The sequence below is a fragment of the Microcaecilia unicolor genome, chromosome 1 (genome assembly GCF_901765095.1).
Source record: "Microcaecilia unicolor chromosome 1, aMicUni1.1, whole genome shotgun sequence".
NCBI classification, from domain to species: Eukaryota; Metazoa; Chordata; class Amphibia; order Gymnophiona; family Siphonopidae; genus Microcaecilia; species Microcaecilia unicolor.
Window position 1 is genome coordinate 191,658,610 of NC_044031.1, and position 23,912 is coordinate 191,682,521.

Here is a 23,912-nt window from a genome sequence, read left to right on the forward strand (position 1 = left end):
CCTGTTCCGGGGCAGAGGGAGCAGGGAACCAGTGGAGCCGACACCCCCCCTCCAGCGGCGTGCACCCGGGGCGGACCGCCCCACCGTCCCCCTTCCTACACCACCGAGCACTAGCATGTGCATACCGCAACTTACAATGGTGTACCACGAAATGCAGTGAGGAATCCCATGGTAATTTTCAAATGTGCACTTGCAAACTCTGCGCTAAAATGTTTTAATATTTTCATGGACAGGGTGTGTCCGGAAGCAGAGAGTGGGAGTGTCTGTGCTAATCATTTAGTGCAGCTACCATTTCTACTTATTATTTATTTAGATTTTGCTCACACCTCTTTCAGTAGTAGCTCAAGGTGAGTTACATTCAGGTACATTGGATATTTCTCTGCTCACAATCTAAGTTTGTACCGGAGGCAATGGAGGCCCAAGATCACAAGGAGCAGCAGAGGGATTTGAACTGGCCACTTCTGAGTTGCAAAACCAGCGCTCTAACCACTAGGCCACTCCTCCACTCCACTACTTGGTCACTGATTAACCTATGATGTGTGCATCAGCCCTTACCACCTACAAGCAGGTGGCAGTAAGTGGAGAAAACAACCTCAATAATCAAAACATGGCAACAATACAATGCTTATATTCAATGCCAGCATTAACTTGATTCTGTTCTTATCATTGGTCTGAAAACTCCACTTGCGTGCAGGTAAAAGGCTCTATATGGGAGTTATATGTAACCCATTGAGATCATCTTAGGCAATTGCTTGAATAATAATGTTACTTAGCTTTAACAACTTCGCCCAACAGGGCTCACCGTTTCACTATTGCGATTAGCTTCCTCAGGGGGCCAAGTAACTGTCAGCAAGTCACACTGCCTTAAGTGTTGACGTCCATGGTTTCCAAGACACCGGAAGTGAAGTGAACAAAAAAACAGGAAATGTGGCCATTTACTACTGCATTAAGATGGACTTAGCACACAGGAAAGATCTGCGTAAGGGCATGCTAAGGCCACATTTTATCATAGTTGTTCAAAGGGCCCCATAATGTTGCAGAAGTCTACTACCTGCTTAAACCATGCTGAGTAGGCTGGGAGTCCATAATGAACGGCTCTTAACAAGACAGTGTGGTACTGTCCAGTTTATGTAGTGTAGCGAAGAGAAGGGAGCAAAGTACAAACAAAAATCCAAAGAGCAAAACAAAAAGTACCAGGAGCCTTCAAAAAAAGGGGGCATAAGACCTTTAATCATGTGTGTTGGTAAAACAATCCTTAAATGGACCTGACATGGTCCGTGTTTCTGTGCACAGCACCTGCGTCAGGGGTCTTCTGCTTCCGCTTCCTAGCACCTGTGACAGCTCAGTCCGCACCCCCTGCCCTGCACACAAATTTCCCAGGTGGAAGGCAGGCTAGGGGTGTGATTAAAGCTATTGAATACAGAAAGCAACATCCACGTTAGGCACACTAGCAAAACCAATCATGAGATGGAATAAACTAACATATCTCAAGCACTCAGAAGAGCAGAAGTGCCAGTATGGTCTATAGTCTGCTGTTGAGATAGATATAGGGGAAGCCACCTCTTATCCCTGGGATCAGTAGCGTAGAATGCTGCTACTATTTGGGATTCAGTCAGGTACTTGTGACCTAAATTTGCCACTGCTGGAAGCAGGACACTGGCAGGGCCGTGCCTAGGGTCTCTGGCGCCCCCCAGCAGCCTATCAGTTGGCGCCACCCCTGCAGACTATCAGTTGGCGGCGGCGGCCCCCCGTGAAAATGATCGCTCACCACTTGCCACACTGACAGGAATTGTCAGCAATATTCTTAGAAACAAATTGCTATACATTGCAAAATAAGATAGCAGATGTAAATTCTCAAAGTGGACATATTCTAAACACTAAAATAAAAATAAAATGATTTTTTTTCTACCTTTGTTGTCTGGTGACTTTCTTTTTCTGATCATGCTGGCCCAGTATCTGATTCTGCTGCTATCTGTCCTCTTAACTCCGTTTCCAGGGCTTCCTTTCCATTTATTTCTTTCCTTTCCTCCTTTCTTCTTCATTTCTGGTCCTCAGCTTCTGCCTATTTTCTTCATCCATGTGCAGTTTTTCTCCTCTCTTCCTTTTCCCTCATTTCATCTCCTTCATCTCTCTTCCCTCCCCTCTATGTCCAGCAATTTCTCCTCTCTCCCTGAGCCCTGCCCTCCCAATCCATGCCTATCCATGCTCCTCTGTCCCCTGCCCCCTCCATTCATCCTTTTCCAGCAATTCCCCTCTCTCCCTGAGCCCTGCCCTCCCAATCCATGCCCATCCATGCTCCTATGTCACCTGCTCCCTCCATTCATCCCTATCCAGCAATTCCCCTCTCTCCCTGAGCCCTGCCCTGCAATCCATATCCATCCATGCCCATCTGTACCCTCCATTCATCCCTATCCAGCAATTCCCCTCTCCCTGCCCTCCCAATCCATGCCCATCCATGCTCCTCTGTCCCCTGCCCCTCCATTCATCCCTTTCCAGCAATTCCCCTCTCTCCCTGAGCCCTGCCCTCCCAATCCATGCCCATCCATGCTCCTCTGTCCCCTGCCCCCTCCATTCATCCTTTTCCAGCAATTCCCCTCTCTCCCTGAGCCCTGCCCTCCCAATCCATGCCCATCCATGCTCCTTTGTCCCCTGCCCCCTCCATTCATCCTTTTCCAGCAATTCCCCTCTCTCCCTGAGCCCTGCCCTCCCAATCCATGCCCATCCATACTCCTCTGTCACCTGCCCCCTCCATTCATCCCTATCCAGCAATTCCCCTCTCTCCCTGAGCCCTGCCCTGCAATCCATATCCATCCATGCCCATCTGTACCCTCCATTCATTCCTATTCAGCAATTCCCCTCTCCCTGCCCTCCCAATCCATGCCCATCCATGCTCCTCTGTCCCCTGCCCCCTCCATTCATCCCTTTCCAGCAATTCCCCTCTCTCCCTGAGCCCTGCCCTCCCAATCCATGCCCACCCATGCTCCTCTGTCCCCTGCCCCCTCCATTCATCCTTTTCCAGCAATTCCCCTCTCTCCCTGAGCCCTGCCCTCCCAATCCATGCCCATCCATGCTCCTCTGTCCACTGCCCCCTCCATTCATCCTTTTCCAGCAATTCCCCTCTCTCCCTGAGCCCTGCCCTCCCAATCCATGCCCATCCATACTCCTCTGTCACCTGCCCCCTCCATTCATCCCTATCCAGCAATTCCCCTCTCTCCCTGAGCCCTGTCCTGCAATCCATATCCATCCATGCCCATCTGTACCCTCCATTCATCCCTATCCAGCAATTCCCCTCTCCCTGCCCTCCCAATCCATGCCCATCCATGCTCCTCTGTCCCCTGCCCCCTCCATTCATCCCTTTCCAGCAATTCCCCTCTCTCCCTGAGCCCTGCCCTCCCAATCCATGCCCATCCATGCTCCTCTGCCCCCTGCCCCCTCCATTCATCCTTTTCCAGCAATTCCCCTCTCTCCCTTCCATGACCCCCCCTCGCATCCATGCTCCTCTCTCTCCCATGTCCCAGCCTGGCCCGCCCTCTTCTCCCCCCTTCGCATCCATGCCCCCCCCCTTCGCATCCATGCTGTTGTTTCTCCCCTGCCCTCCCGCTCCCATTGTTCAACTGCCCACCCTCTTCTCTCCCCCCAACATCCCTTTTCTTTTTAAATTTACCTCCGTGGTGGCGGTTCCGGCAGCGCAGCGTCAGGGAAGGAGGCGGCGCTCCCGACGTCTAGCCTTCCCTTCGCTGTGTTCCGCCTTCTTCTGACATCATCCTTGACGTCAGAAGAAGGCGGAACACAGCGAAGGGAAGGCTAGACGTCGGGAGCGCCGCCTCCCTCCCTGATGCTGTGCTGCCGGAACCGCCGCCACGGAGGTAAATTTAAAAAGAAAAAAAAGAAACGGGATGTTGGGAGAGGGCGAGCGAGGTGAGCATGGTGCGGCGGCGCCCCCCAGAGGGAAGCGCCCCCCTGCCATGCTTACCTCGCTTACCGGGTTAGCACGGCCCTGGACACTGGGCTAGATGGACCATTGGTCTGATCAAGTATGGCTATTCTTACGTTCTTAAGTACTACCTTTTAGAACACATATGTGCGCAAAGGAACAGCTAGTCAACAGGAGTTTAAGTTATATAGTTCTCCTTCTTTATCTCAGGTACAAGCCTCCATGGGACAGGAAAATGCCCACTACATCTGAATGCAACTTGCCTTGAGCTACTGTTCAAAATGTATGAGCTAAATCCAAATGATAATGTCTCATCTAATAAGGAAAGACTGGACAATGATTATTTCCACAGCTGTGAAAATACCTTGGGTGTGTATTAATGGGGTTTGTATTAGTAATCAAATCAAACCTAATCATATAGTCGAGTGGTTCCCAAAGCTGGTCCTGGAGGCTCCCCTGCCTGTTTCCAACAGTGGCCAATCCAGGTCACAAATACCTGGCAAGATCCCAAAAAAGTACAAAACATTCTATACTGCTTATCCCAGAAATAGTGGATTTTCCCCAAGTCCATTTAATAATGGTCTATGGACTTTTTCTTTAGGAAGCCGTCCAAACCTTTTTAAAACTCTGCTAAGCTAACTGCCTTTACCACATTCTCTGGCAATGAATTTCAGAGTCTAATTACACATTGAGTGAAGAAAAACTTTCTCTGATTCCAGGGCAGAGGGAGCATGGAAACGAACGACGCTGACTGGCGTGCGGCACACCCCCAGCGGCGTGCACCCGGGGCAGACCGCCCCCACCGCCCCCCCCTTGGTATGCCACTGCGACACCTAGATCCCTTTCTTGGTCTGTGACTCCTTATGTGGAACCTTGCATGATATAGCTATAATTCGGGTTCCTCTTTCCCACATGCATCACTTTGCACTTGCTCACATTAAACGTCATCTGCCATTTAGACGCCCAGTCTCCCAGTCTCGTAAGGTCCTCTTTTAATTTTTCACAATCCTCCCGTGATTTAACGCCTTTGAATAACTTTGTGCCATCAGCAAATTACCTCACTAGTTACTCCCATCTATAGGTCATTTATAAATATGTTAAAAAGCAGTGGTCCCAGCACAGACCCCTGGAGAATCCCACTAACTACCCTTCACCATTGAGAGTACTGACCATTTAACCCTACTCTCTGTTTTCTATCTTTTAACCAGTTTTTAATCCACAATAGAATGCTACCTCCTATCCCATGACTCTCCAATTTCCTCTGGAGTCTGTCATGAGGTACTTTGTCAAACACCTTCTGAAAATCCAGATACACAATCAGGCTCATTTTCGAAATAGAAAGACGCCCATCTTTCGATACCAATCGAAAGAAAGGGGGGGAAAGGGAAAGGGAAATGGGACTTGATATACTGCCTTTCTGTGGTATTTTTGCAACTACATTCAAAGTGGTTTACATATATATTGTAACCCTATGGGTTAAATTTTCAAAGATTACCTGGCTTCTTCTAGATCTGGTGTAGAGACAGTGAGCAGCAGTGCAGTGAAACTGAGTGGTCTGTGTGCATGCGCTGAGTGTTCCCCATGCTGATGGAACTCTCAGGAGAGAGACAAACAGCTCAGGCTGGCATTGGGAGAGAGCTCTATTGGTGAGAACATGTTACTGGAAGAAAGTTGATGCTGGAGATCATCACCTGAAAGAAAAGGTGCCCACTGTTCAAGAGAGCCAGAGAGAAAACAAAGAGAACAGCTAAGTGACTGAAACTATTTTTAAAAAGTGCACATAAGAGAAAATAGTAAAGGAAACCTGAACAATAAGTGAGAGATAACTAAAGAAGAAAAAAAGAGTAGAGGAAAACTTACATGTTGGGATCCTTCGGGGTTTCCAGGGGTCTGAGGGATAGGAGAGGGGAGACTTAAGAGTCTGGTGTTTTGTGGAATTGATTGTACTTAAATGATTTATGTAACTAATATTTATACTTATCTGAGGATGCTCTCAATGTTTCTAGAGACTAAACTGATTTGTGTTGCTAACCTGTAATTGGAATACATATGTTAAATTTGCAAGTTGATAAAATTTCATTAGCATTTAAATATAATTCATTAATAAAAAAATATGTTCTTTTTATTGTTAAACTCCCTAGTTGGTGTTGAGTCATTTCGGGGAAACACTGTGACATATTTGGTACCATCATTTAATACCTTGCTCTGCCACCAGGGGGTATACAATTGGCGTCACGGACCAAGGATAAATCACCCCACTTAACACCCTGGTGGTGACCTTGCCTGTAAATTTTAAGTGTATTGTGGAACGTATATCAGTGGGTTCTTTCTGGCTAATTTTTAGGTCCCCCGAGGGTCTGAGTTCACTCCCAGCCACAAAATGGATTTTGGGATCGAGGAGCAGAGTATAATAGAGAAGATTACTGGGAAGAAGAAGAACACTGTAGAAAAAATGCAGCTTGGCATCATGGACAGTGATGTGAGAATGCTGGGAGGTTCTCATTTCGAGAGGACCAGAGGCCTCTCATTTGTCACAAGTGTGGTCAAGCAGGTCATGTCTGGCGACACTGCCGAGCTGAGTGGGCAGTGGAAGACTTCCATCATGAAAGGATGCAGAGGTCCATGGCAACCAGAAGCAGCAACCTAGGCCTGTGGGAATATGAGTCAAGCTCTGAAGTTGAAAGGGTTCAGCAACCCAGGTCTAGTCCAACACAGTGGTACCAGGTCTATCAGACCACTGAGGTCCTGACCCTCTCACCTGAGTAGTTGGTTGAAAGACAGAAGAAAGCTCAGCTACTAGCACTAATGGAAGAGAAATTAGATAAGATTGAGAGGGCGTTTGAAAAGTTGGTTCAGGAAGAAAGAAGGAAAAAGGAGGAAGTTGTGGAAAAGTTGGGTGTTCAGCAGTGGCGTTCCTAGGGGGGCGGACACCCGGGGCGGCGCCCCCCCCCCGGGTGCAGCATCCCCCCTGATGCAGCGCGGACCCCCCCGGGTGCACGCCTCTGGGGGGGGGGGGTGCCGCAGCGCGCGCCTGCTCAGAGTTCCCTGACTTCGCACGTTTGCTGCAGCTCCCTCTGTCCCGGAACAGGAAGTAACCTGTTCCAGGGCAGAGGGAGCTGCAGCGAACGTGCGAAGTCAGGGAACTCTGAGCAGGCGCGCGCTGCGGCACCCCCCAGCGGCGTGCACCCGGGGCGGACCGCCCCACCGCCCCCCCCCCCCCCTTGGTACGCCACTGGTGTTTAGCAGAACATGGAGTCACAGGTTCTGGTGTTTGAAGAAGAGCGGCCAGTGGCAGAGGGGAATGGAAATGAAGAAGCCTCAGCTCCTGAGTTGGTGGAATCACTTCCTAAATCAATATTAATCTCTCACTCTGATGAAGTCAAGCTGCCAGAAGGAGAAGTGGTAAAGGAGGATCCTCCGGTGATACAACCACACAGGGAACCTGTGCAAGAGGAAGAGCTCCAGGTGGAGAATTCTCTGGAGGAGGAGATGTTGGAGCTGCATGAAATTTTGGAACCCCTTGTGGAAAACAGAGAACTCCAGGAAGATGTTGATAAGGTAAAGAAAACAAATCTTGAGAGAAATGGTCCTGAAAATTTAATATGGTCGGGAATAAGTGAATCAGCACATTCAGAAGAGATTGAATGGACTGTCATTTCAGTAAGAAAAGAAACGGTACTGAAGAAAAAGTTACCAGAATCTGGAAATAAATACAAGAACAAATTGAAGAAAATTGTGATCAGGAAAGACTCTAAAGAAATAAAGCAAAGAGAAGAGAAGTAAGGGTCAATATAACTTTATATAAACTCATCTTTATGTTAATACATTTTTACTGGTTTTCAAACTTTTTTTTAATTAAAAAAAACAATTACTTAGCTTTCAAAGCAGAACCTACTGACATAGGCTATGTTTTGCAACCGTATTCACTGCATCAAGGCAACATAGTGCTTCTACAGATCCTATTATGAGTTTAAAGTTCTATTGACCAATGAAGATGTAAGCAACTCGTAAAAAATGATCTCATGTGAAACAAATTGCTACAGAGTTCTAAGTAGTGATGTAAGTAGTATATCAGCACCTAGCAGTAAAATTGTGGTAAATGATTCAGCATTAGGCTCTACTTTGGTGACTTATTCTAACTGTGAGAAAATTTATTTATTGACCTTTTTAATTTGAGAAATGAACATTGTGACAAAGCTAGCACTCAGGGCCCCACAGAGAAGCAGCTAATTCCCAAACTATGGTTCCCAGAAGCCCTTGCAAGCAGGCGAGAGGAGGGTAGCCCCAAAAGTGTGGAATGGATTTCCAACCCCAGCAGGGGGAGCAGTGACTCAGTGCTAGGGGATCCAGTTACTCCCTTCCCCACTAGAGGGAGAAGGGGAGGTGAAACTCAGTCCCTTAGCTGCATCGTCAGTATATAATTCCCTCCAGCTGTGAGAGGAGAGAGAGAGAGATTTCTGGGTGGCTCCTAGCCACCAGGAGGGAGAGGAAACCGATTGAGAGAGAAGCTGCCATGGAGTAGATGGAGGACGGAAAGGGCCTGCCACTGGAGCTTCCCGGGGGGGGGGGGGGGGGGGGAGAGTAAGCTGCCATGGAGTGTGAGAATGTAAGGGTAGCCCTGTCCAGCACATGAAGGCAGTGTGAGAGGCCACAGGGGTGTGGTGCTGTGAGGTAGGAGGAAAGCTGCCAGCCGTGTTTGATACAGGGTCCTTCTGGGTGCTGTGAAGAGGACAGGGGCATTAAGTAGTGGTTTCCTTTGAAGACACTGTTTGTGAAAGGGTTGAACTATTGGGATGTAAAGAACAGCAGGCTGAACGTTGACTGAGCCCTTCTGAGGGAAAGGGGAGGTAGTGCAAAGGAAGTGGGCCTGAACTGTTAAGGAACTGAATGTTGGCTGGAGTTTGGAACCCGGCCTGAACCCTGTTTGTGAACTGCATTTCAATTTTGTGAGTGTAACTGAATTGAGAATAAAGCACTTTGGTCTTAAGTCCATATGGCAGTCTGGTTCTTTGCTGGAAACCTATGAGCCTAACAGGGCTGCCGGCCCCAACCCAGAGTGGAGGAAGCGGACCCCTTTACAACATGTGGGACAACCTAGCGTGCACTTGTACAGTAGGCCTGTTCAAGGGTGGAGTTTGTGTGAAGTATGGGCAGAATTGTGATTTATGGACATCAAACATATAAACGGCGAGTGACCGTACTCACTGCAAATGCGCAGTAGAGACTTCCCTCTCTGTCCCGCCCCCGCGTCAATACGTGATGACGGGGGGGGGGGGGGGGCGGGACAGAGAGGGAAACTGCACCGCCGATGTTGCTACCGCTCCCCCCCCCACTCGGAGTCGCCGCCGCCACCCCTCCACCCCTCCACCCGGCCCGGGCCCTCTCTTCCCTTCTGAACTTACAGATCCATTCGCCGAACGCAGCAACGCACATCAGCTGAGCTGCAGTGAGCCCTTCCTTCTTTGCCTGTGGCCCCGCCCTCCTGTGATGTAACGTCAGCGAGGGCGGGACACACACAGGCAGAGAAGGAAGGGGCAGCTCAGCTGATGTGCGTTGCTGCGTTTGGCGAATGGATCTGTAAGTTCAGAAGTGAAGAGAGGGCCCAGACCAGGTGGAGGGGTGGCGGCGGCGACGACTTTGAGGGGGGGGGAGCGGTGGCGACTTCGCGGGGGGGAGGGGAGCGGTGGTGACCGCGGGGAGAGGAAAACGTCTATACCAGCCCGTTTTTACGGGCTCAACGGCTAGTATTTTATAAAGTACATGGGATCATGTGATGTGTACTTACCTACATTTTTATCTGCTCTTGAGCTGGGAGGGATAGGAACATTCAGTTTTAGGGATGGGACAAAAAAAAGGAGGGTGATCAAGGGGTGAGGGTGAAGGAGGAAGGATGAGCAAGAAATTTTGTTTGGTTAGGAGTAAGGAATGGGGTGGGATTAGAAATTTTGAATCGGGAAAGAGCAGTAAGGGGAAGAGGCTGCAGACAGTTTATTTTTGGTGGGGAGAGGCAAGCAGCACATCCTCTCATTTTCTGGCACTCATCAATAGCCCATTTAGCGCTGGCACTGCCTTCCATACTATAGCATGTTGTCCTGTTGCCGTATCTGTTGTGTGGGGGTCCCCAGACGAGAGAGGAGAGCAGGCTGATAATGTTCTGATCGTTGTAAAATCTATATTCAGGTGCAGGTTTTGAGTACGATAGGCTCATTTAATTTTCTACCACGGAGAAGGCCGGGTAGTAGGGAGTGTGGTGTTAGCATCAGCAGTCAACTGTGGGCATTTCTTTTTTTTTGATAGCTACCGTACAGGCATGGATAAGCATGGTAGGTGCCACAGCACAGTAGGTGAAGGAGCACGCTGTACAGTGCAGGCATTTTTTTTTTGCACAATGAGATATAGCATGCTACTTTTTTGGAACAGCTTTATATATGGCCCCTGATTTGTTGTTTCAGGCCCCAAGTGAATATCTATCTATCTATCTATCTATCTATCTATCTATCTATCTATCTATCTATCTATCTATCTGACCTTCTAGGAACCTATGTGCTAAAGCCTTGCCCTGTCCTCCTTCTATGCAATCTTTGCTCAGGTCTCTAATTTTAAGAACCTAATGAAACTAGGAACATAAATTTTAAAAAAAATCCTTCGTTAGTCTTCAAAGGGACCAAATTAGGTTCCTTACTCCCAAGGCTAGGCTCCTAAACCCTTTTGAAAAACTGTTTCATTCATTTTAATTTTGATTTTTATAATTGCTTTCCCTGTATTTTGTTGATTACCTATCTATTAATCTACTACTCTTTTTTCCTTTATTCTTTCTTTCTTTATTGCATGTATTTTTTCAAACTATCCCCAAATTTGTACACTGATTCTCTTGTTCTTTTATCCTAGCTTTCAAGGACACTTCTTTTCATTACCTTGCTTAAATTTTTTAAATGTTGTAGAGTTTCTCACCCTTCCCAGACTGATGCCTTGCATTTGCCACCCTTTCCCCATGAAAATATCTTCCATAGAAGAAAAGGCCTTTCTTTCAGAATGACATTCTATTCTCAGTTCACTCAGGGGCTCATTTTTGAAACAGAAAAACATCCCAAAAATGGCACAAAAGGCAGATGGATGTATTTCTTGCAGAAAAACGTCCAAAATGTATAATCAAACAAAAGGAAAAAAAATGGTCTAAAGCGCCAGTACATCTAGATCAGAAAGCCTCCAGAAGGGGCATCCTGGAGGCTTGACCTGGGCATGTCATGGACGGTCTTATGGAGTGAATGTCTCCAGCCCATAATGGATAGCAAAACAATTTTCTACTGTGGGGAAGAAAAACATCCCCAATTAGACCTGCTTTAAAAGCGTTTAGGGTAAGAACCAGCTTGTCTTTTGACCGAGTTACGATTTTGTGGAGTTGGAGAGTGGAGAGCTAGGAGCGTTGGTTACTGAGAAAGAGTTGTTGACTGCTGTGTTACCGTTTTTTTGTTTGCCTTAGTCTGAATCTTGTCACCATTACATTTCATGACTTCCATTTGCTGTGTCTCACTCAGGGGTGTAGCCAGACAACAGATTTTGGGTGGGCCTATGCAAGAAGTGGGTGGGCACCAAGTGTTCTCTCCCCACCCCCCAACCACCAAAAATATATCTTAGCTGGCAGGAAAATGCTTCTTTCCACCTTGGCAGTCTTAAGTAGGCATGCGCTGAAAACTGAGCATGCACAGGTGCCGGTATCATGGAAAGTAGCATTTTCGTTACCATTAGGAGGAAGTCTTCAGCTGGCAGAGCTTGAGATCCCCACCAGCTACCGTTAAATGTGTGCTACTGTTGGGAGGGCCTGAGCTCTAAGTGGGTGGGCCCAGGCCCTCCCAGGCCCACCTGTGGCTACACCACTGGTCTCACTTCAGCCACAACCACCCCTTCCTCTGTATCTTGCTCCCTACCCCCCCAACACTCACTGTCCTCCAGCCCACACACCTCCCATTATACCTCCATTCCTGTTTGAGTTCTGTCTATCCTTGTTGCTCTGTTTGTCCTGTGTGTCATAGCTATCTATACCACTGCCCACCTATGTCACACCCTTCTCCCGCCTACTCCCATTTTAGGCAGGTAATGTGGGATTGTTCCCTCCATGGCTACCTTTTTACTACAATGGCTGCCTACACTACTGTCTACAGTAAATCCTATGCTATCAACTAAAACGTTATGCCAATATTTCTTCCATAATGTCAAACAATCTCATACACTTTAGGATCAGGACAGACCAAAACTGAGGCTGAGCTAATACTGGTGCAACAATGGTATTTCCGTCTGAAAATTATAATGTAGATCTTTAAACTTATGTCTAACACATGTTTTACTTTAAGGTTTACAGCAGTAATATATGCTATCCTGTTTTACTTACTATTATTTGTGTTTTTAAAATATAAAATAGGTTTTATACATCAAAGCTTTAATTGCCTGATTATTTTCTTTGGAGCTACAAAGTAGAAACTACATTTGAAAATGTAGTTTAATGAGTATGCAATTGAATGAAGTATAAATGTCCATTTCACCCTAGGCTTCATGCTCGTTAAATATGGAGACAAGTCGGATCATGCTCTATGTGCTTCCTTGTCTCTATTCCAAATGTGCATGATGTCATCCAGTGGGGATCCATATCTGGAAAAGGATAATGATGGGTGGTGATATTGAAAAGAGGATAACAATAGACTGCCAGGCTCACAGGTTCAGCAGTTTGAAAAACTGCATAAATTCCCTTTGTCTGGAAATTCAGAGATGGATGTTGTTTGAACACAAATGGAACCTCTTTTCTGAGTATGTAATACCTCTAGGAAAAAGGGGCACCATTTGATATCAAGACTGAACCCCGATAGATTCCTACAAACCATGGTGTGGATTCTCTGATGGGAGGAGGGGGATAATTTAACTTTAGCATCCATGGTGTTTGAAAAAGAATAGTTCCAAGGAGACATTTCACACATTCTTGATAGTCAGAATTAAAAATATGTAACTGGAATTTAACTGTTAGTACCCATTTTATAGAATTAATCCACTTAGGACTAGATTCTATATATCACGCCTAAAAAATTGGCACTGAAACAAAATACCCCAAAGCATATTCTATAAAGTATGCCTAAATTTCTGTGTGATTTCTAGAATACACCGAAAGTCCGTTCTCATGTCTAAATTTAGTTACAAAAAGAAACAAAAGAGAGCAGACACTGAAATTCCAAACAAGTCCTTTATTCAAACAGACCCGACGTGGCCACATTTCACCAATTAGGCTGTATCAGGGGTAGAGACATAAAACAGCTAACCAGGGCAGAGAAGGCTTAGCCCAGGTAGCACAACTGACCATCCAAGATAACTTCAGTATCAGTTTTCTCACAGGAAGTTGAGCAGCGTTCTCTGCCCCTGCAAAGTCTGAATTCAAGAAAGCATGTGACAAACACATGGGATCTTTTAGGGAGAGAAAGAGATAGTAGATGATATGGATGGACAGACTGGATAGGCTATATGGATTTTATCTACAGTCATGTTTCTATGCTCACCAGATGGTTCTCTAAAACTCTGTAGCATGCAACCAAACAAGCCTAAACCAATCTCACTTTTTCCAAACACTATGGCTGATGATATCATCATAAATTTATAAGAAGCACAGTTTTCTCTTGGATTTCAGAAGGAAGGGTTGATATCTCAGGAAGTTGCTTAATTCAGAGTTTAGAACTTAAGAACATAAATGTTGCCCTACTAGGTCAGACCAAGGGTCCATCTAGCCCAGTATACTGTTAACAACAGTGGCCATTACAGGTTACACATACTGTATATACTCAAATATAAACCTATCCAAGTATAAACTGAGTTAACAGTTTCCCCCTCCCCCCCAAAAAGGGGAAAACTGTTAGCTCAAGTATAACCCAAGAAGGGGGTTATATTAAAATATATTCTTTGTTACCACTCCCTCCTGGCTGCTTCCCCTGACACAGAAATGAAAGCAAGCTGGGCTTGTGTTGGGCCTTGAGCATCTACACATGCTTAAGGCCTCTTAGCTACCACACTCTCAGAGACAGATGCTTAAGGCCCTACACCATCCCAGCTTGCTTTCACTTTCAGGTCGGTGGCAGTACCAGCATCCATGAGGGAGCAGAAAGAAATGCAGATCAGCATGGTGGGGGGGGGGGGGGGGGGCAGAAAGTAAGAGAAAAGTGCCAGGGGGAGAGGGAAGCCCAGCTCAAAACTCCTGCCCTATATGGCAGCTACCAGAGTCCTAAAAAGTGACACGATTCCATGTTGCTTAAGCCCAAGGATATTTAATTGCTTTTCCAAGGTCTACCTTATTAACAGGTAGGGGGGGATGGGCCTGGGTCTGCCTGACTGAAGTACATTGCATCCACTAAAAACTGCTCCAGGGACTTGCATACTGCTGTGATGGACCTGAGTATGACATTTGAGGCTGGCATAGAGGCTGGCAAAAAATGTTTTTAAAATGTTTTTTTGGGGGGTGGGAGGGGGTTGGTGACCACTGGTGGAGGAAGGGGAGATCGTCCCCGATTCCCTCCGGTGGTGATCTGGTAAGTTTGGGTACCTTTTCGAGGCTTGGTCAGAAAACAAAAGGGACAAAGTAAAGTCGGCCAAATGCTTGTCAGGGACACCCTTCTTTTTTCCATTATCGGCTGAGGATGGCCGTCTCTTAACCATGCCCCCATCCCGCCTTCAGTACACTGGTGACACGCCCCCTTGAACTTTGGGCATCTCCACGACGGAAAGCAGTTGAAGGCGGCCAAAATTGGCTTTCGATTATGCCGATTTGACCAGCCCTGAGAGAAGGACACCCATCTCCTGATTTGTGTCGGAAGATGGGCGCCCTTCTCTTTCGAAAATGAGCTGGATAGTATACTACTTACAATGTCAACACAATATGTAATAGAACATTTTATTTGACAGTGAAGGGTATAAGCAAAGATGGAACATATAGATAGGTAAGAAAGTAAGGTGAGTTAAAGAAAGTTGCACATGTGTTAGAGAGATGGTTAACATATAGATAGGTAACAGAGTAAGAGGAGTTAGAAAATAAGGTGACTAATTTAAAGAAAGGTGCAAATGAGGTCAGAAAGATGGTGAAATATTATATCAGCTAGGGATAAACAAGTCTTGCTGCAGTATATGGAGCCCTAGTCACTCCTTGTGTGTGTGAGTGAGACTAACAAGTTCGCTACTTCTTCCATTAAAGGCCTGGTTGAAGAGCCAAGCTTTCACCTGCTTCCTGAAGTAGAGATAGTCTTGTGTTAGGCGGAGCCTTTCAGGCACTGCATTCCAGAATGTGGGGGCTACTGTGGAGAAGGCTCGCTTGTAGGTATCACATTGTGTAATGTCTTTTGGCCAGGGTGTGGTTAGTGATAGTCATTGAGAGGACCTTAATGTCCTTGACGGTGTGTAGAGGGCCATCCTAACAGTGGCCAATCCAGGTCACAAGTACCTGGCAGAAACCCAATTAGTTATATACCTAAGGGAACAAAAGAACACTGTGACATATTACTAAAAAAAAGAGGAAAAAGGCCCTGGAGGCATCAGATGTCCATCAGAGGCAAGGCTATTAGGTCTCCTATGGCACAAAACTATTTCAAACCCTTGAGCCTACTGCATGTAATCGATAATTTGCCTACAGAAACCAAAACCTCTACAATGTTAATTAACCTTTATTTTAAACTTATATTCTAAGTGCATTTGGAGTTTAAATATATTAAAAATTCTTCAAAAACAAAAATTATTTATATATAAGTTACTTCTAAGGTTACTTCATATGAGACTTTAAACATAAGACCTCATGACAACTTCATTTGATCACACAAATACACAAAGCAAAATAAACCAGTTAGAAAAATGAAGAAAAGAAAAGTAGCAACTACTTATACTGCATTAGCAAGCTCAGCACTGACTAAGGAACTGTTGCACCTGACACTGATGCTCATGTTAAATACAGCATTTCGACAAAGAAGACATGCTTCTGGGAATCTTGAACTGTTGCTGAACTGAAAACAATCAAAAAATAAAAATCAGTGTAAAATATTACTGTCACAGAAAAATCACAAACAATGAAGATACATTCTTGAAGATTTGTTTATGGTTCCTCTTGTATACGACATCATTTTATACATAGGCTTTTTAAATTTAGTGGCATTTTTTAATTTTTATTTATTTATTTGTTGCATTTATATCCCACGTTTTCCCACCTATTTGCAGGCTCAATGTGGCTTACATAGTACTGTGATGGCGGTCGCCAATTCCAGTATGACAAATACAGAGTGGTATTGCATTAGAGTTCATGAGTTACAGATTACATTAGGTAATCAAGGAGGAAGAGTTAAGTTTTATCCAGTTCTAGTATAAGTTTCGTTGTGTTGCAGGGTTCAGGCGTTTAAGTCGGATCATTAGGGTATGCCTTTTTGAACAAGTTGGCCCCTTAAGTCGGTTATTTTGGATGGCATTGCCACAGTCTAAACTTTCAGTGAGTATTTATGGCACTGTGATTTTTCTGTGACGGTAATTAGCACTCACACTTCTATTCTATTCTATCAGACAGATTAGTATTCACGCTATACAAGGTACTTTGAATATATCGAAGTATTAGGCATGCATTGCCATACGTTTCTCTGTAGTGTATGCATGGTCTTTTTAAAGACCACTTCTTCTTTCCCATTCAGCTGCACACTCTCATTTTCATTTCCATATCGGCAGGCACTTTTTATGCCGAAACATGGTGCCATTTTGAGCCTTGAACATTGTTTTTACGCAATAAATTTTATCTGTTAAACCTGTGATTTGTCCAGCTTTCCTTCGATTCTCACTTCTGGGTTTGTTACCACTTTTTCGTGGGACTTTTTGTGTTCAGTTACTGTTTGGTTCCTGCTCCTAAATATAGTCGCATTTCCAGGCACTAAGAGCTATTCTATAAACTGAGCCTAACTGTAAGCGTGGGTTATAGAATAGTGCTAAGTGCTATTTTAGGTGCCATTTATAGAATCTAGTTCATTATACATAACAATAGGTGCAATAGACATCTTAATGGTCTCCACCCTGCCCCACCAGGAGAGGGAGAATGGTGATCATTGAGAACATAAGTCTTTCACTTTTTGTAGCAAATGTTGTTCATTCTTTGTAAATATTTTTTAAAATAAGTATTCAACGGAGATTCTTTTCTGATCTAAGATTACATATGCCCTACCAGTACTGTAAATAGTTGGATGAAGTGGCATTTTTCACTAAGATCTCTTTTCCATTGTTTCTGATTGAGAGTATATTTTTGTGCATGCAGTAAATTTTTGCCAGTGATAATTTTCTTTTGATTGTAATTGAAATCACCCATTATTACAACATTACCAAATTTGTTGGCTTCTCTATTTTCTACTAACATATCATAATTTGTCTGTTTATTCTGATCATGCAGATAGTAGTATACACACAGTAATATTGCTTTTCTCTTCACACATGGAATGTCTATCTATAAAATTTCCAAACTGCATTCTGTTTCCTGCAAAATATTTATTCTGTTTCACTTAGGGACCCTTTTACAAAGGTGCAGTAGGGCTACCGCGCTGGTAGCGTGTGCCAAGTCAGGGTAGCACAGGAGCTCAGCAGTAGTTCTGAAGTTGGCATAAGCAGTTCCCCACGGTAGAAAGTAATTTTCTATTTTCTACCACGGGAGGTGTTCCCGCTGGTAATTGGCAGCGCAGACATATTGCCCTGTGCTGACCAATTACCGTGGGGTTAGCACATGAGCCCATACTACTAAGTAAATTGGAGGCGGTAAGGGCTGACATGATAAATGGCCAGGAGCTAATTTGGAACTCAGTGCCTGGCCATTAATGCCATAAATAGAATTTCTGTCATACAGTACTCGGCTTCAGCTTTAACTTTATAACAATTTCATGTTCAATCGTCTGGTTCAATAATACCCTTTAATTGGATCATCAGATTCACACATCTACCTCTGTAATGGCTAGAATGAGCCAAGCATATCTCGGAGGTAGTGTTGTAATCCTCATAGATCCCCTTATTCTAGTGTTTTTTTTTTCTAAAGTTTTTATCTTTTTCATTAATTATCAGTAAACTTAATAGCTAAATACTTAGCTTTTTTTGAGTATTACTCTTTTATTCTTCAATATGCATGATGGAGACTCGGTTAGAATTTCAGCATTTATGCAGATACACTAAGATATGGCCTGAGTGCGCAGGAAAATTACACGCTAAACATAGCACAGGCCACGTTTTAGCATGTCTTCATAAAAGGACCCTTTAATGCCCTCTTTAACATATGGCAGCACCCCTCCTCCAATTTAATCTGCCCTATAATTGTAATATAATTGATTTCTTGGGTAGTTGCAAATGAAGGCTCATACAGTTCATCCAGGGGCATAGCCAGACCTCGGCGGGAGGGGGGGGCCAGAGCCTGAGGTGGGGGGGCACTGTTTAGCTGCCACCCCTGCCGCCTACCCCCTCGCCCCGCCGCCACATCAGGTACCTTGTTTGCTGGCGGGGTCCCCAACCCCCGCCAGCCGAAGAGTCTTCTTCAGCGCCGGTTGACTCCAGCGCCTTTGTTGTGTGATAATCTGTTTCTAATGCCTTACATCCTGCACAGGGCTATGCTTGTTGTTATAGAATACACCCATTCTGTGTCTAATTCTGGCATCGAGATTTATGCCAAGTAAAAAATTTGGCATAAATGGCCGCAACTCTACCATGTGGAAATTTAAGCCTATTCTATAAAATGTAGGTGTACTATACAGAATATGCGAAGGCGTATTTTTTTTCCATGTGGAATTTTCAGGCACTATATATATATAATCTAGCCCTATAGCACTTATGTAAGCCCTTACACATGTAAGTGCTAATGAATCCTGCATTTACATGCACAGACCATGCATAACTGCAAGGATGTAGTTATAGAATTACCCTTAAAGTTACTTCAACTTCAGAGCAGGGGTTTTTTTTTTGCAGGAGCTTTTGGAAGGTAATTTGTAAAAGCACATAGGCATATATTTGCTTTCATAAATTCATAGCCCATGCACCCTCTGTAAAACTACCCTCTTAATTTAATTGGTTTACCACAATTTCAAGAAAATATATACCTGTGAAAGACAGAAAGAGAAACCAAATTTTAAAAGCTGTATTAGTCTGATCCCATGTTATACAGTTTGCAGGTAAACTGATGTATTACACCACCATTGAAATGTATATTTCTGGAACAGTATTTGCTAATGGGTGGTCTTATTACAGATTTTACATATAGAGTGATGAGCAGTGTCATTCCCTACAGAACTGTGGTCCTCCTGTCTTTATTCATTTTAAATTGAGTTGACCACAAGATTCACATGGCTTGCAGCGGCACACCACAACATTATAACAATGGGTACCATATGTTTGCTCTGGTAGACAATGATACTAAGTTCATAGCTATTCTCCTATGCTCAAATTCAGTTCAGAACACTAGGGCAATCTCTTCTGGTGATCCTGAAACCCTTACTAATGACTAAGGGGCCATTTTACTAAGCACAGGTTTTACCATGCATTCATTACATGTTCGTGTGGACCCATTTTAATGTTTGTTTAAACAGCTGGTGTGGTAAAAACCCAATGTTAACTGTTTAATATGGGTAAGACATGAATATGTCAAGGACAGAACAGGGGAGTGGCCAACAGTGACAGCTAGTGCTCAGACTGGTATCATATGTTAAAAGTAGCTGCACTGTCATCAGTTGGATAGCACAGCCCCTCAAAGGGGAACAACTGTGGCAATCAACACCCCAATTACATCCCCCCTCTTCTGAAGGCCCCCTGACACATCTCTTGCATTTCAATCTCCTGACACATTCCCCCATTCTAATCTCCCCCATCAAATCTTCCACCTTCTGATCCCCCAACACATTCCCCCTTCTGAATTGGAAGGATGCCCCCTAGCGGTAGTACTGAAATACTAACATTAGGGGGCATTATTGTCATTTTGGATCCTGATGCACTCCTGTGTGAGAGCGGGGAGCAGAGGACTGTTCCCACCATGGGCCACTGGATCACCATTGTCTCCTGAGTAGGTCCTGGTCCTGGAGGGATGGTACAGATGAGGGTCAGGATCTGAGGGCAAGGCTTTCTTTCAGAGGAGTTGGGGGAACAGAAGGTAGGGGATGTGTTGAGGAGGATCAGAAGGTGGGGAATATGTCAGGGAGATTGGAAGGGGGATGTGTCAGAGGGATCAGAAGGCAAATAATGTATTGATAGGGTGCACTGCTGCTGCTGTTCTTTATTTAAGGGCCCTTTTACTAAGCCACGTAGGCGCCTATGCACACCCAATGTGCGCCAATTTGGAACTACCACCCGGCTACCATGTGGCTGGGGAAATAATTTCAGTTTTTACAAGCGTCCACTACGCACCCCAGAAAATATATTTTATTTTCCGACACACAGCACTAACTGGGCGGTAATCGGCATTGTACGCATGCTGATGATTACCGCCCGGTTAACGTGTGAGATCTTACCGCTAAGTGAATGGGTGGTGGTAATGTCTCAGGCCCAAAATGGATGCACGCCAATTTTCATTCTTTTTTGCAGGTGCGCTGAAAAATGGACCTGTGCGTGTCAAATGCACGTGTCTATACCAGCGCAGGCCACTTTTCGGCGCATCTTAGTAAAAGGTCCCCTTAATTTGGTGGAGTGGGCCCACTATGCATTACATGCTGTGACAGTGCAAATCTGTCACAGCATGTAATGGGCTGTCTGTGCACTGAGGGGGTCTTTTAATAAGGTGTGCTGACATTTTTAGCGTGCGCTAAAAATAGGCGCATGCTAAACGCTAAAGGCACCAATGTATTCCTATGGGTGCCTTTAGCATGGGTCTATTTTTAATGCACGCTAAAAACGCCAGCGCGCCTAAGTAAAAGTCCGCCTGAGTATCTGCCCTGTATGGTAAATGCAAGGCAGATGCTGTACAATCCCCCTGCAACCCCGCACAGACATTGAACTTACAACGCGCTAGTTTTTGCACCTAATGTATGGTAGGTGCAAAACTTTACTGCACTTTAGTAAAAGGGACCCTTAATTACACTTCAAGACAAGATACTGTACTTATACAACATTTAAACAAGCCCATATGAGGGACATATGATAACAAGTACAGGAGGTCATTTTAGAAGGCCCTTATATATGGAATAGTAGCATTTGCTTATATAGGTTTTTATATACATGTAAATGATAATGTCAGAAAGCTACTATGTACATGTGTCGATGCCCCAGGATATAGGGATTTCAAAGAAGCATGATTTGGATGTGGGTTGGGGGGGGGGGGGGGTTGAATAACTACAAAAGAAAAACAGATATATTTTTATGTTTCAATTTATTTACCAAGTGAAGGAAATCACAGTACAGTCAAAAGCATGAAACACTCACAAAGAAATAAACAAGATATAATACAATGTAAAAGTCAGCCAACTATATATAAATCATGGCCTGTGTTTATGAAACCAAGGCCAATGGTTCGACAGACCTTGAGATGTAGAGGAATACACTAATGAGGAAAAAGGAGTACCTAGGGTCTCATCCCAATAGATACACATTTCAACAACTGAGAGAGAGAACACTGTAAAAAGAACTGTAAGAAGACAGCTGAAATAAGTTTGTATATCCAATAGTCATTGAATTTATGACCATAACAGTGCTTCATTGGTTTGGATTTATTAATGTAACACAGTGACTATGGAGCTCATTTTCAAAAGAGAAATATGTCCAAAAAGTTGGCTAAATCTGTATTTGAATGTTTTTCTCACAAAAGTGTCCAAATTGGTAACCAATTTTTAGATGTTTTTCTATGAAGTACATCAGAAGTGCATTCAGATCACAAGGAGGCATGTCAGGGGCATGTTAAAGGCGGGATCTGGGCGTTCCTAACTCTTGGAAGTTTTTCAGCCATAATTCAACAAATCAAAACCATCCAGGACTAAAACTAAGAAGTTTTGAGCTTGACCTGTTTTTGTAACAAAAAAGGCACAAAAAAGTGACCTAAATCACCAGATAACCACTGAAGGGAATCAGGGGTGACCCCTCCCACCCCACACAAATGTGAATATAAATATGATTTAGCAACCTCTATGACAACCTCAGATGTTAGAGAGACAGGTCTATTAGAGCAGCATGCAGATCCCTGGATTAGTATAGTGATCAGTGCAGTGCACCATGGCATGGGTGACTCTGGTCCCTATCTCCCTCTACCTGTCACATTTGTGGTGGAAACTGTGAGTCTTCTAAAACTCACCAGAAACCCACTGTACCCACATATAGGTGCCCCCTTCACCCATAAGGGCTATTGTGTACAGCTGTGGGCAATGGCTTTTAGGGGGCTTAGCAGACAAGATAAGGGAGCAAAGGTGAGATGTGCACCTGGGAGCATATTTTTGAAGTCCACTAGGGTGCCCCATTTAACTCCTGGGATGTCTGAGAGACCAGTCTACTAAAAATGCTGGCCCCTCCTTCTTCCCAATGGCTTGATTTTCTGTTTTTCAGTTGGACTTTTTTTTTTATGGACCAAAAAACAAAATGTCCAAAGCACAAAATCTTCTTAGAAACAGTATTTTCAAAAACAAAAAAGACGTTTTTCTTTTTGGAAAATGAACTTCTTTCTTGTTCAGATTTTGGACGTTTTTTGCAAAACGCCTAAAGTTGGACTTAGATGTCATATCGAAAATGCCCCTCCACATCTGCCATAATTATTATGATGTCAAACTCTTCATGCAGGCCATTCAGCTGAAACACGGTCTGTGTCGAGGTGGTACTGAAGAGAATAAAGTTAAAGTCATTATTGCATCATTGTTTAATATGAATTTTCAGAGGTCATCTCTACTGTTTCCTGCATAGTGTTGAGGCGTGTGGAGTTTGGTTCTTCTTTTTTGCTTGACAATTTCTGAAGACAGATGAAATCTCCATTAAAACTTTTCAACTCTGTCAGGACCCTTCTTTCTTTTTAATGGGCTACTACAGCCTGTAATATTCCAGAAAACAAGGTTAAACTTTTTTTCCTACTAAAAACTAAGCTAAAATGCAACCTAACATCTAGGTATTGAACAAAACACACAGCTCTCTTTCCATTACAGGATATATATGGACATAACTTAATACATTTCTTGATTAGCTTTCGAAGGTTGCCCTTCTTCATAAGATCGGAAATAAGCAAATGTTGGTAGATGACAGTATATATAAGTGAAACATCAAAGTATTTCAGTGACAGCCTAACAGGATGGGGGTGGATAGGAGAAATAAATACAAAGTGATGCTGTGGTCGAATAAGGTTCATGTGTTTCTGACACAATGGGGATCGAGGGGAGGAAAGGGTTATGTAGTGTCCGTTAAGAGCTTTGGTTTAGTTGTGTTGCAGAGTTCCGGCACTTAGGTTGGGTTGGTAGGGTATGCCTTTTTGAACAGGTTGGTTTTTAGTGATTTCCTGAAGTTTAGATAGTCGTAGGTTGTTTTCACGGCTTTTGGCAGTGCGTTCCATAGTTGTGTGCTTATATAGGAAAAGCTGGATGCATAAGTTGATTTGTGTTTGAGTCCTTTGCAATTTGGATAGTGGAGGTTTAGATATGATCGTGATGATCTGATTATGTTTCTGGTTGGTAGGTCTATGAGGTCTGCCATATATCCTGGAGCGTAGATAAATTTATGGACCAGGGTGCAGATTTTGAAGGTGATACGTTCTTTGGGAGCCAATGCAGTTTTTCTCGGAGGGGTTTGGCACTTTCGAATCATGTTTTACCAAATATTAGCCTGGCTGCTGTGTTTTAAGCGGTCTGGAGTTTCTTTGTTCTTTACATCCTGCATAAATTCCATTGCAGTAGTCTACATGGCTTAGTACCATTGATTGTATAAGGTTGTGAAATGTATCCCTTGAAGAATGGTTTCACGCGTTTAAGTTTCCACATTGAGTGGAACATTTTCTTGGTTGTGCAGTTCACTTGAC

The 23,912-nt window shown here is 44.3% G+C and overlaps 1 long non-coding RNA gene across 1 annotated transcript; it reads left to right on the forward strand.

Moving 5' to 3' along the window:
* Positions 1-1,337: 1,337 nt before the first annotated feature.
* On the forward strand, positions 1,338-19,668 carry LOC115460156. The gene is made up of 3 exons (XR_003940391.1): positions 1,338-1,437; positions 10,177-10,179; positions 19,657-19,668. It is a non-coding gene; the product is annotated as an uncharacterized LOC115460156 (long non-coding RNA).
* The last annotated feature ends 4,244 nt before the right edge of the window (positions 19,669-23,912 follow it).